At 46.4% G+C, this 13,797-nt stretch overlaps 1 protein-coding gene, 2 non-coding genes and 1 pseudogene across 4 annotated transcripts in view; 1 reads left to right on the plus strand and 3 right to left on the minus strand.

Moving 5' to 3' along the window:
* Positions 1–969, minus strand: part of PIK3C2B (phosphatidylinositol-4-phosphate 3-kinase catalytic subunit type 2 beta) — a 64,269-nt gene extending 63,300 nt beyond the window's left edge. Inside the window, exon 1 of one of the 2 annotated variants that reach the window (XM_032319151.1) lies at positions 494–969. The gene's annotated coding sequence lies outside the window, so the exon portion shown is untranslated. The remainder of the gene's footprint in view (positions 1–493) is intronic. The other variant, XM_032319150.1, reaches the window with a different exon arrangement.
* Positions 970–9,333: 8,364 nt separating this feature from the next.
* TRNAK-UUU lies at positions 9,334–9,406 on the plus strand. Its single transcript has one exon. It is a non-coding gene; the product is annotated as a tRNA-Lys (tRNA).
* A 279-nt stretch (positions 9,407–9,685) lies between these two features.
* On the minus strand, positions 9,686–9,758 carry TRNAK-UUU. The gene has a single exon. It is a non-coding gene; the product is annotated as a tRNA-Lys (tRNA).
* Positions 9,759–12,222: 2,464 nt separating this feature from the next.
* Positions 12,223–13,129, minus strand: LOC116575684 (annotated as a pseudogene).
* Positions 13,130–13,797: the final 668 nt, after the last annotated feature.

Raw genomic sequence — 13,797 nt, forward strand, 5'->3', positions numbered from 1 at the left:
AGCTTCTCCCGGTGCTGCAGTACCCTTATAAGGCAGAAGCCAAGTACGCCCTCCGTCTGGCTAAAAAATGTATATATTCCCCAAGCTAGATGCTGACCTTTCACCCACTGCAAGGGAAAGCGCCAACCCCCGCTACCCCCACTCCGGGGCAGGTCTTGCTTTTTATTTCTTATCTTAAACAAACCAACCCCCCCCCCCCCTCAACCACTGGCTGGCTCAGATCGCCTTGCAGCTGGGAGCCAGGAAGTGTGCTGAGAGGGAAAGGAGTGGGAAGGCGGTGCCCCGGGGCCCGAGACGCCCCGAAACTGCAGGGACCGGGTGGCGGCGGGAGTCGGCCACCTGCAGGGCGCCGAGGGCCGGAGCTCTCGCAGCCACCGCGTCCGCGGCTCGGCCGGCCCCCGGGAGCCCAGGGCTCCTTCCATTGTTGCCCCTTGGCTGATGCCATGTTGGAGCCAGAGCCCCCTGACCTCCGCTCTCTCGCCGCGCGTCCTACCTGCGCTCGCTGCGGGCTTCCCCGCGAGGACCCGACGTGGCGTGTGCTCGGCGACAGGGGCTGCCGGCTCCGCAGCTCCGGGCGTCCCCAACACCCGGGCGCGCTGGCCGCGCACCGCCCGCTCCCGGGCCGCTCCCCTCTCCGCGCTGCGCGCCGCGCGCGCCGGCCCTGGGGCCCCCACCCCGGGGCGGCGGGGAAGGCAGGAAAGGGCGCGGGACCGGCTCCGGAGGCGGGGCGCGGGGGAAGCCCTCCGGGCCACGAGCGTGCGCGAGCCCGCAGAGTCAGGCCACCCCGGGTGAGACAATAGCTGGAGCAGCGGGCGGGAGCGGAGAAGCCATCTCCCGGAGACCCGGCGCACTGCACGGCGACGCGATGCGCGGCCAGCCCCGGCCTGGACAGGCAGCCGCCCGGCCGCCCGCTCCAGCCCGCAGCGCCGAGTCGGCGGCGAGCGCGAGGGCGGGGCGGTCCCCGGAACCCTGACCGCCCTCCACCTCTCCCGCCCGCCTCCCGCCTCCCTCCCTCTCTCCGCCGCCGCTCGCTGCCTCCCTCCCTCCTTCCCCGAGGGGGCGCGGGGGCGCGGGGGCGCGGGGGCGCGGGGGCGCGGGGGCGAGCGGCGCGCGGGCGTCCGATTGTGCTCGGGAGCCCGCAGCCGGCTCTGCAGCGTCCCACTCGGGTGAGGTCTCTGCAGCTGGGTCGTTACTTTTCCCCGCGGGGACCCCTTTGCTCAGTGTCAGATGAATGCCAGCTCGCTCTGCTGAAAAGGAACCATGGGCAGTTCGAGGACTTTCCCCCACTGCATTATTAGGATGGCGACACCTGCAAAAGCCCCTACCTTGAGGGCGGAGGTGGGGGTATTGGGGAAGCTGTCTCCGCGCTGAGCACTCAGCCCTGGTGGTGTTTCTGTACGCCCGAGTGCCTCGTGCGACCTGAACCCCAGAGGATAGCAGTCCTGAGGGGGAGGGGTGCTAGAGGGTCCTCCAGCCCAGCTGTGGTAGTAGGTTATGTTTAAATGTTGACTCGAAGTGCTTTTTTTGAGCAGTGGTCTCTAGAAGAATTTTCCTAAAGACTCCACCCAAAAAAAAAAAAAAAAAAGAACCAAAAATTGGCCAGCTCCTCATTTGCATTTACTTTGCATGGTAACTAAGATCTCCGATCTCAAAGTACAATTTCCTCAAAACTTGAATTTGTTCTCTCCCAGGGCTCTCCTTCCTCTCTGGCCGGTCTGCAAGGATCAACACCTGGTTCCCAGCCTCCCTCCCCTGCCTTCCCCTTCAGGTATGGGGTCTCCAGGCTCCCAGCCTCACTCAGAAGCCTGGAACTCCCCAGACGTTCCCATGGAAACGTCTGCCAACCTACCCCTTTCCTGGTCTCAAGGAAATATTTGTTAAAATGCTACTATTTCAGTCCTGTTTAGGGTTTACTAGAGTTTAAAAAAAAAAAAAAAAGCTGGAAAAGCCTTTTTAATAAGATATGGGACCTCTAAAATTTCCTCATTAATACAAAACTGCAAAAAGCCAACACAATTCCTAGATTCGTAAAGTTAGAGAACTTGAGACTCCAAAGCTCAGTAAGAGGATATTTATTAAGTAGGGAATTTGACTAAGCAGAAGAAGTCCTACCGGGAGAAAGCAATGTAAAAAGCGAGTTCCCGATGCAGAAGGATTTCTTGGGATTTTGTTTTGTTCTTATATAAGACAAAATCTGAGTGAATGTGAGGGACCCCTAATTGCAGGCTACGAGTTGAGTGAGACCATAGGAGGAGAAGCCCATGACGGGGGAGACCCAAGCTTGTGTTTCTTCTCTCTACTCTCTGCCATGTGGCCTTGGGTAGTCGTGCTCCAAGCATCAGTAATAATGATCAGTTTCACTTACCACTCAGGGCTCTTGTGAAGAGCCAATGAGAGAATGTCCGTGAACCATTCCGATGACTGTAGACAGAATGCTCTGCGCACACATCATAATGGAGGTGTTATCCTCAAGAGCCACAGCAGATAAAAACACGCCTCATTCACTTGTTCACAGTACAGATATTTGCGACCCTTACTGTGTGGCCGTCATCAGGCTCAGCTCAGAGGCCCAAGAGAACAGAGTGGCCTAGGGGCCATCAGTATGTCTGTTGCCAGAGTGAACATTTCTCAAGTGGGGAGCTAACAAGAAATAAGCCTGGCTCTCTGGTTGAACATCCTATCAAAGGCTCTATAACGCCCTTTGGTAGGGAGAATAAATTTCCTTAGAAACCAGCGCATGCCAAGTTTAGATTTGGTCCTGTGGGTGACAGAGAGCCCAGGGTGTAGACAAGTGGAGCTGGGAATGATCAGAAAACCTTCTGGCATATTACATAGGAGGATTTGGGAGATGCGCTCTGTGCCTTCCCTTTGTCTCTGCAGACTCAGTGTTCACCGTGGGCTTCCTAGTAGAGGGTAACCCCTGGGAGCCCTGGCAGAGGATTGGAAGGAAGGAGGTTAAATAGGTCTGGGTATTTGCTTCTCAGCAAATACTCTCTTTGGAGTCCCTGTGGGCTGGCCGCCACCTTCAACCCAAGTTCCCAGCTCCCTCTGGGTGGTTCCCTCTCCTTCCCCGGGCTTTTTCAATGCAGACTATCTCAATTGGCTTCTCAGACCTGGGAGTGGAAATTCGCTTTCCTGCTGGCCCCAGTGTGCGGCGCACTATTCCTGTGGCTTTCCTTCACCCTGTCAACCCTTTGTAAATTATCTCTTCAAACTGGTGTGTGCCCTTTGTTTCCTGCCACATTAGGAGTATGGGCCGAGAGCTCACAGAGGCCATGACTTCATTCAGAGTGCAAGACCAGAGAATCTCAAGACGCGGCCAGGGCTGTGGCAGTGAGGAGAAAAAGGAAAGGACAGACAGATACAAGTAATGATTAGAAAGTCAAATCAAGGGACGCCTGGGTGGCTCAGTTGGTTAAGCCGCTGCCTTCGGCTCAGGTCATGATTCCAGGGTCCTGGGATCGAGTCCCACATCAGGCTCCTTGCTCGGCGGGGAGCCTGCTTCTCTCGTCGCTGCCTCTGCCTGCCTCTTTGCGTGCTTGTGTGTACTCTCTCTCTCTATCTCTGGCAAATAAATAAAATCTTTAAAAAAAAAAAAAAAAAAAAAAAAAAAAAAAAGTCAAATCAAGGGGCACCTGGATGGCTCAGTGTGTTAAGCCTCTGCCTTTAGCTCAGGTCATGATCTCAGGCTCAGGGTCCTTGGATCAAGCCCCGAATCACATCAGGCTCTCTGCTCAGCGGGGAGCCTTCTTCTCCCTCTCTCTCTGCCTGACTCTCTACCTACTTGTGATCTCTCTCTCTCTCTGTCAAATAAATAAGTAAAATCTTAAAAAAAAAAGTCAAATCAATAATTGATAATATATTGAGTGTAGGGAGTGGGGGGAAGGATCTAGAATCACTGTCCGCTTGATGCCTTAGGAATTAGTGGCAGGTCATGCCATGTACCAGGTGGGGGACTATGGTAAGACAGGGCCCAGGTGTTGGGGGAGCAAACATGAATTTCATTTTGGGCATGTTGGGGTGAGGATGTCTAAAAACTAAAGTCAAAGCAGAGGTGTGGACAAGTGAGGGCAATTTTGGACTCCTCAGATTATGGATAGTCAGTGAAACTGTAGGCATGCATGAGATCTCCCAAGTGGGCGTGCAGAGGAAGAGCCTTGCCAAAGAAGTTGAGAAGAAACAACCAAGTTGGTAGGGAAAAACCGAGACCAAAGAGTATCAGGAGGGAGGGTGGGAGGCAGTGTCAGGAAAGTGACCGGAACACGAGTGTGGCAGGGACAACCAGGAGGGCAGGCCTGGGAAGTGCCCTTTGGATTGGCAGGAATCCACTGGAGCTTCTTTCTAGAAGCCTGGCAATTCATGGGAAGAACTATGTCAGTGGATAGGGGTTGAAGAGGGTGAAGGTTTTTGTTATGGCTTTCATTTTTCAGATGGGAAGGAAGTGCAATGCAATTGTTGAAGGGGAAGACCAAGGAGAGAGATGATTAATGAAAACTGTCCCAGAGGATATGGGATCTGGACACACCAGAGGGAAGGGGGTGGGATTGCCTGGTACATCGTTGAGAAAGGGCAAGGAGCGGAGCAGATACTTGGGTAGACTGGTAAGCCTAGAGGTTAGGGGCTAACTGGTTGCTAGCTGACAGTCTGTAAGCAATCTCCTGAAAGAGAAGAAGTCAAGCTGGGCTTGAGGACTTAAAGTAAGTGGATAAAATTAAAATAGACACCAAAAGAAACGAGAATGGTGGCTTCTCAGAGAGAGAAATGGAATTGTCAGCAGGGTCAAGGATGTGGCTGGAATCAGATATTCTGATATGTAGTGGAGAGGATATTAACATTTTCCTCATTTTTCTTCTGCAGCGCCGGAAAGCCCAGGTGTAGGATGTTGAACCAGGGTTGCAGGTGTGGTGTTGCAGAACAGGTACAGTGGGAGGATAAAGGGGAAGACGGTCCCTGATAAAAGAGGAGGGGTCCCAGGAGGGAGCTCTGCTCCAGTCTCTTCCCCAATACCCCAGCCAGAACGATCTTTCTAAAGCAGCCATCTGCTTCCCTTGCTTAATTGACATCAGCTAGCATGGAAGCTCCACAAGGGCAGGGATTCTTTGGGTCTGGTTTTTTTTTTTTTTTTTTTTTTTCCCCTTTAGTTTTAGACTTCTGTATTCCCAGAGCCAGGAACATGCCTGGCACATAGCACATGCTCAATAAAATTTGTCCAGTGCATGAATGGGTGAGTCCATAGAGCTCTTGGATGAAGCCCAAACTCCTTAAGAAAGTCAACAAGGCTTCTCATAATCTGGCTCTTGCTTTTCAGAGGACAGAGACTTTGTCCTGTTTATCCTTGTATCCTCAAAACAGCACCTACCATGTACGGGGCTTTAAGAAATGTACGTTGAATGAATAATTCCCTCCCTCATTCCAATGCAAACTCTGCGTTGTTCCTGGAATACATGTGATTCCTGCCTAGGAGTCATTCTACAGGCTCTTCCTACTGGTTGAAAAGGGCCTCCTACCCACCCCACCCCCCAACCTTATCTCTGTTGCCCTGCCCTTTATGTGGCTGTCTTTCTACATGGTAGGCAGAATAATACCCCCTCAAAGGAGGAAATGTCTGCTCCCCAATCCCTGGAAGGTGTAAATATGTTATCTTACATGGCAAAAGGATTGTGCAGATGGGATTTAGTTAAAGATTGTGAGATTGGGAGATTAGCCTGGATTACCCACGGGAGCCCAAGCTAATCACACGGGTCCACAAAAGCGGAGCATGTTCCCTAGCTGAAATCAGAGGGTGCTGTGGTGCTGGAAGAATGGTAAGATACAACACTACTGGCTCTTAAGTCAGAGGGTTGAAGTCCTGAGCCAGGAAACATGAAGAGCTTCTAGAAACTGGAAAAGCAAGGAAACAGATCCTCCCCCAGAACCTTCAGAAAGGATGACACGACCCTGTTGACACTTTGATTTCAGCTCAGTAGGACCCATGTTAGGCTTCTGGTCTACAGAACTGTACGATAATAAACTTTTAATCTACTAAATTGTGGTTATTTGTTATAGCAGCTACAGCAGACTAATACAACCTACAATTAGCTTTCCAGGAAGCTTTCCTAGAGCACCTCCCAAAAATGTCGAAATACACCTGAGAGATGCCTGGATTGTCACACTAATCACAGATAGTCGGAATTACTTGTCTGACTTTTTCCTGAATTGGAGAGGGGACAGAAGAATGATTAGGCTATAAGCTCCTTAAGGACAAGGCAACCTCTGTTGGGTTTACCCTTGAATTTCTAAAATTAATTCATTGCCTGATCCAAAGCTGGTGTTCAGTAAATATTGGTGATGAGTGAATGAATGGGGACCCGGTTATTAGGGAACAGGTAGTTGAAATGAATGAGAGGAGAAGGTGAGTAAATCTGTGTTGTGTTCTCTTGGGGCTCTGCTCTGGGTTAGGGTCTTTTGTTTTTGTTAATTTATTTGACAGAGGGAGAACACAAGCAGGGAGAGCAGCAGAGGGGGAGCAGCAGATGGGGAGCAGCAGATTCCCTACAGGAAACTGATGCGGGGTTTCCCTGACTGAGCCACCCAAGTGCCCCTGGACTAGGTAGGGTTTATCTGAGAAACAACTTTAATTGCAAAAGGCAATTACAAAAGGAATTTAATTGCAAAAAAGGAAATCGCAAAAGGCAATGTTTGTGCCATTTTCCTTTAAAAACCCTTCAGTAGACTTTCCACAAAAAGATCCAAATATTTTTGAAAGGAGAATAGATGTTGGAGATGGGGTAGGTGAGCCCTGGAAATATTTAGTGGTTGATTAACTTATTCCATCTCACCGAATCTCACTGGCTTTGACAACAGTCCTACTTCTCTCTTACACCTTTCCAATGACCCAGGATATTTGAGGGCTGCCTGGTTCAGGAAATATTTATCCCAGTGTCTGAGCTCTTGCTGCTGTCCAAGACTGTGGGGCTGTTAGCTTCCCCGTATTCTCAGAGAGGTGAGGGGTGGGAGCACCCACCAGAAACCCAGGTTGCTCTCAGTCTGAAGTTATTAGGGCCAAATCACCAGAGGAGATGTCTCCAAACAACTTCTCTGTACCAGGCATCTCCCCAGTGCCTTATAATGGTCTCAACTCCAAATGGTCTCAGCTATACAGTGATGATGGAAGACTGGGTCCTCGAGTAGGCAGCTACACTTGGCATTGATTTGGGAAGCCCCAGGAAAGCCTCCCCAAATTAAACCTTTCCTGCAAGGCCTAAACTGAATTTCACTAATAGAGATGTGCTATCTGGCTCTCCGTACAATTGAATCCAATTCACAACTACCATGTGCTTTCTCTGCCATGCATGCTGTGGGACCCTCAGGATGAGGAAGACAAGACCTCACCATGCATGTCGGTGCCCTCACGTCCCTGTGAAAAGTTTCCACTCCAAGGTGTGACTGCTTAAGCTAACGGTTGCTGACTGTTGAGAAGACTAGGTCCAAGTAAGAGATGGAGTCACTACGAGGGGAAGGAGGTGGGAGAAGGGCATTACCTTTCCTGCTCCACAACTTTTCCCAGCTCTGACACAGAGTCAATGGTGATTTTCAAAGACAGATGAATTTGGTGAATGGGGGAACGGGGGCCAGGGCAGGGTGGGGTGGGAGAGGGTGGGCAAAAAGTATCCCTTTACAAATTAGTGGGGGAACATCGGAGGCTAATATTATACCATATGTTATACTAAATTGAAACAAAAAAATTTAAAAGGGATAGATTAGTGGGGGAATGATGCTTAAGAAATGTGGGGCGGGGTTCCCAATATAGAATCTATGAGTTTGGACTGCCCTCTAGCGGGAGAATTAAGTTAGACAGCCTATGGAAAGTGAGAAGCTTGAAGAAACACTCCGGGGTTAGCGCTAAATTAGGTACAAGATTGCACTCCTTCCGGTGTGTGTAATGCAACGTGGGGTAAAGCCGATTTAGTTCCTGCTACCTCGGGTGGGACACTGCAATGTTAACAAGCCAGACCTTCGATTCAACTTTCAAACTTCGCATTGCCTATATGATATAATTTTTCCTCCTTGGCCTGAGATAAACCTGACAGAGTCAGATGTCTCCAATCTGGCACCTCCTCTTGCTACCTCCTTCCGTTCCAGCCCTACGAGCCTGTTCACCATCCTTCAGACCCAATTTACACTCCCCACTTTCCTTCCGCGATTACTGTTTTCCTTCCCACTGTGCCTAGTTTACTGCTGTAGAAATAGTAGGTACCATACATCAATAGATCAATAGACGTTTGTTGAGTTAAATCATTTCTTCGTGTTGCATTTTGAGTCTGTTCGTTCTAGTCTTATTCACAGTGGGAAAAGTAATAGCGTGGGAAAACTTCCGATTTAGAAGGTATCTTACAGGTCGACCAATCAATTCCCTCATTTTATAGATGCGGAAACCCAGGCCTGCTCAGGGTCACATAATTTGTTGGTCTTCGTTCTGAAAGAATCAGACAATTGTAGGAAAGAAATCCCTCCAGCTGAGGCTGAGCTGTTTTGTTGTTCATTGTGTTCAGAAATCTCAAGTTCCCAGAAATAAAGAATGAATTCCTTTATCGGTTTTCAAAATTTCATAATCTTGTGTTCCACACCCTATGCGTCAGGGTTGATGAAACTGATTTTGGGAAAGACTAGGCTGATCTGGAGGTATTTGTTCTCAATACTCCATGTTGCTCCCGCTGGTACATACTTAATACCGTTTTAGGAGGGCGCGTCTTGTCAGAAGGCGTCTGCAACTTGTCAGAAGGCGAAACTCCGATGAAAACCTAAATGAAGAGTCTGAGATCTTTTTCTCTCAATCTAAATTTGGAACCCCCCTTCCCACTGTTACTTTTATTCTCTTCTATCAGCTCCTCTATTCATGAATCAACTGCCTCTTTCCTTCTTTTGTGCTGAGGAATACTAATCTAACAGCGACATCATCTAGTGAATGGAAATGTATTTTTCATTAAGGGGAAAGATACATCAATCTGGTTCTGTAGGGTCACTAAAATTAAGAGGTTCTATCAGCAATGTGATAGATGGAAGACAGAAGAATTGTAATAAAAAGGTTGCAACTCTATGTCTGAAAATTTAAAGTTGGTTGCCTTGTCTTGTAAGTTGCTACTCTTTCGTTTCAGTTTTGTAGATATCGGCAATTGAGCAAACATGAAATATGAGAGAACTCGAAAAAGAACACGTGTCTTAAGTAAATCGAGAAAAAGATAGGAAAGTGAATGTTTTCCCTCACTTGAAAGAATTATTTTAAAGATATTTTGCCAGAGAAATAACTTATTAGAATTATATCAAGTAAACAGAAGAACAATTCTCTTGAAGAGCGCCCGGATAGCTCAGTCGGTAGAGCATCAGACTTTTAATCTGAGGGTCCAGGGTTCAAGTCCCTGTTCGGGCGTTTGTGGCTTTTGCCTCTCATTTACATTACCAAATATTACCATACGAAATTCTTGAGGTAAGACGTACTTCTACTTCAAAATGAATTTATTTTACCATTGCTTTTAGAATATGCAAGATAAATGTGTTCTCAGGGAAGAAAAAACTGACTCTGCAAAATTACTTAATTTTTTAGCGAATATGGAGGTTTTTGTACAATAGTTTCTCATTGAGACGGAATTTGTGTTTCTCAGCTTGTTAAAAATCGAAGGGAAAAAAAAAAGCTAAAGTTTGAGACAAGCGCCCGAACAGGGACTTGAACCCTGGACCCTCAGATTAAAAGTCTGATGCTCTACCGACTGAGCTATCCGGGCTCTCACGAGAAAAAGCTCCAACTACAATGCCTTACATAAGAATAAAGAACCTTGTGTAATCGATTTCTCAACCTGCGTTTTGTGAAACTGTTTTAAGCCCAAGAAAGCTCCGGATTCCTACAAGAAAGAGAAACAGAAGACCTCAATCAGGCACTTTTCACCAGCATTAGCAGCTACTTCAGAATTGCGAGGTATTTCTGCGCTCAATAGCCATTATGACGTAGGCTTCTTTGATTTGTAACCCCTCCCCAGGATTAAGAGAACGAGAGGTGTATCACTTTCGAAGGGCTGTAGTGGCATCAGATCTATTTTACTATTGATAATAGGGTGGATATCAGTTCTAAAACCGACCTGACGAGAGAAACGTAAATAAGAGAGTCTGGGAGAGAATATTAAATACACTGCTCAGAAGCCGCTGGGTTGAACTGCGGCGTTTGGAGTGGGAGAAAGAACCCTGCGGAGGGATAGTGTGGTTGTCCTGTAAATCCCTTAAAGGCGTCCAAGTAATTTTTAAGTGACGCAAACCCAGGAGGGAGTCCCCAGCCGAGCCCCTGGGGGCCGAAGCCCTGCAAGCCAGAGAGACAGGAAAGCAGAGAGATTTCATGGATCCTAGCAAGGAGGCTCTCCTCTTCCATGGCCATCGGCAATCTGAGCGCTGCCTTCTGCTACGGGGCTGGCGGTGGGACAGAAAAGAGTTTCTGTTAACTGATGTTGCTTTCCGTTCTTTGCATCTGCTTAACTCCAGCGCTTTAGAGGTGATTGTTCTGGCCCAGAAATTTCACTTGTAGGCATCTCTCCTAAAGAAATCATCAGGGTTGTATACAAAGACTTGATTACAGGAAAGATCATCGTGGCATATTAATTGGAAAATATTGCAAATGACATAATGGCTATACAAAGTGTGGTACAGCTTTCATGCACGGAATATTATGTAACTATTAATAATCATGCTATAGAAGAATACAACTTGGGAAAATTGCAAAATATTGTTAAGTTAGGAAGTATTTCAAAGTAATTCATGTATTTCAAAAAATTCATACATGTATGTCCATTGAAAAACTGAAAGGATCACTATATTTCTACATAAAGCCTGGGTTCTGAATTTAGGTGCCCCTGTCTGAAACCTTACTTCCAAAAAAAAAAAAAAAAAAAAAAACCACCCACAACCCCCCCCCCCCCAAACCAACCAACCAACCAACCAACAAAACTTACACTATGTGTTCTTGAGCAAGCTACTTCTCTGTGTCTCCAGACAATAGAATAACTGTGAGAATTCCCAAGATACTTTATATAAATTGTTTGGAATGGTGTCTGACAAGAAACGAGCAATCATGAAGTCACATAAAGACGGTGGCAAAGATGTAACAAGAACAGACTACAGATTCTGCTCTTTCTAGCATTCTAACACTATCTACACTTCAACCCAACATATTTTTAACAATTATTTTCTTATCGAATTAGTTTCAGGTGCACAACATAACAATTCTGTAGTTGTACTCACTATAAAATGATCACCACAGTAAGTCTAGTGAACGTGTCACCACACACAGTAACGAGGTTTTTTTTTTCTTATGATGAGAACTTTCAAGATCTCTTTCAGCAACTTTCAAATATGCACTACAGCGTTATTAACTATAGTAACCCTTTAACATATTTGACTGGATTAGGGGGAGATGTAGAGAATTTTGAAAGCTGACTATATTGAGTTAATTTCAGACAAAAAGAATCACTTTATCCCTTAAGTAAAGGGGAATTATTAAAAGTTTGGCTCATTTACGTTCCAATTTCCCCCTCAAAGGAGCACACATTAGATTTCATTCGTGCTACAATAAAAGTGACAAGGACTACCACATCAAATATTCTCTGTTAAGAATCACATTGCCACGATTAATCATCTGCCCAGAGCTAATGGTAGAATGGTTTCTAAAATTGACTGTGTGCAGACAGAATGCTTAGTCATAAAGTTAGAAATATTAGATGGCCTTTCCTTGGCTCAAAACTCTTTGATTCTCCCCATTACTTTACTGAGTAACACATGGAACTTTTTAGAGCAGCATTCAAAATCCTCCACAATCTGGCCCTAGCTTACTTCGCTGGCATCCCACAGCAGTCTCAATATAAATGTAATGCAAACCACAATTGTTATTTAAAATTTTCTGGTAGCCACATTAAAAAAAGTAAAAAGAAACAGATGAAATTAATTTTAATTATATATTTGATTCAACCCAATATATCCAAAATATAATCATTTTGATATGTAATCAGTATAAAACATTATTTGTTTTAAAAGATTTTACTTATTTGACAGAGAGAGAGGGAACACAAGCAGGGGGAGTGGGAGAGGGAGAAGCTGGCTTCCCACTGAGCAGGGAGCCCAAAGCAGGGCTCCATCCCAGCACCCTGGGATCATGACCTGAGCTGGAGGCAGATGCTTAATGCCTGAGCCATCCAGGCACCCCTTATTATTATTATTAATGGGATAATTTACAGTATTTTTTCCTAAGTCTTTTTTCTTTTTTTTAATGGTAGCACGCTAGGACTTATTAAACTATGCCTAAGTACAGGTACTGGGGTTCATCCATGGTGCTCTTGATGTATAAAGCCTGGGTGTTCTGCTAATTCTTGAGCAATGATGCCAGGAAATTGACAGCTAAGTGAATGTTGTACATGAGCTCATCATCTGTCATCTTCCCGTGGCCAACGGTCACTGCCGGACACAGCACATTCTTCATCTGGAATTTGATGACTGATTTCACTTCATCCACTTTGGCCACCATGTTCTCACTGTTGGTTAGCAAAGAAGGGAACTTGCCAGGCTTCTTCAGGTCTGGACCCAGGGTTCATGGGATCTGCAAAATCAGAGAGTCAAAAAACAAAAAGCTGGCCAAAAAGGCATCATGCTTCTTGGCCAGCTTCTTGACTAATTTTTTATTCTTGTTGAGTTTCTTCAGTGCCTCAGTGTCCATGTGGGGAATATCCACAGCCTTGGACTCATCACAGGGCTACTGGTTCCTCAAAACCCATATGGAGAACTTGGGTCGGGGAGTGGACTTAAGCCTGATGGTGCCTGGAAAGCATTTGTCTTTGTAAAGGTCACCGTTCCTCAGGCTGATCTACAGATCCACCATCTCCAAAAACTTGGGCACTTGCCCTGGTTCCCATGCAGGACTTCTGCACCACCTCGTACAGAGTGTCTCTGGAGACTCTGAGGCTCATGGTTCCTCCAGCTGCAGTAACTGGAAAGAAGTCCTACTAAGTTAGTCTTTGAAATCTGATGAGTATTTTACACTTAGAGCACATTTTAATTTGGACTAGTCATATTTCAAGCCCTGTGTGGCTGGTGGATATTATACTGGACAGTGGGATTCAATCCCGTGGCGAATCTTTTTTTTTTTTTTTAAAGATTTATTTATTTGACAGACAGAGATCACAAGTAGGCAGAGAGGCAGACAGAGAGAGAGGAGGAAGCAGGCTCCCTGCTGAGCAGAGAGCCCGATGTGGGGCTCGATTCCAGGACCCTGGGATCATGACCTGAGCCGAAAGCAGAGGCTTTAACCCACTGAGCCACCCATGCGCCCCCCGTGGCCAATCTTTTACTCAGTAACCAACCCTTCGATCAAAGTAGATTCTCTTCAGTTTTGAGACTGGCTCTCTTCTAAATTCATCATCCATCCGTTTCCTCTCCTCATTATTTGTGCCATGTTTCTTCAAACGACTTCTCCCGTTTCTGCCTCTTGAAATCCTATTCATTTTTTAAGATCCTGCTCAAATGATTCCTCTTTTACAAAGCCTTCAATGATTGTGTTAAATAGGAAGGAAAGAGGAATCCAAGAAAGGCTCTTGGATTAGCAATAGGCTCACAATCAGTTTACAGATTCAGTAATAGAGTCACACATTTATTTTTCAAATTGAAAAAAATAAAATTGGATCTCCACGTTATAACATGCACAAAAATCAACTGTGAATGAGTTCAAGGCCTAAATGTTAAAAGTGAATCTTTAGAACTTTTAGGAGAGAGTATACAATAGTATTTTTATGA

This window comes from Mustela erminea, chromosome 17 (assembly GCF_009829155.1).
Source record: "Mustela erminea isolate mMusErm1 chromosome 17, mMusErm1.Pri, whole genome shotgun sequence".
Classification (NCBI taxonomy): Eukaryota; Metazoa; Chordata; class Mammalia; order Carnivora; family Mustelidae; genus Mustela; species Mustela erminea.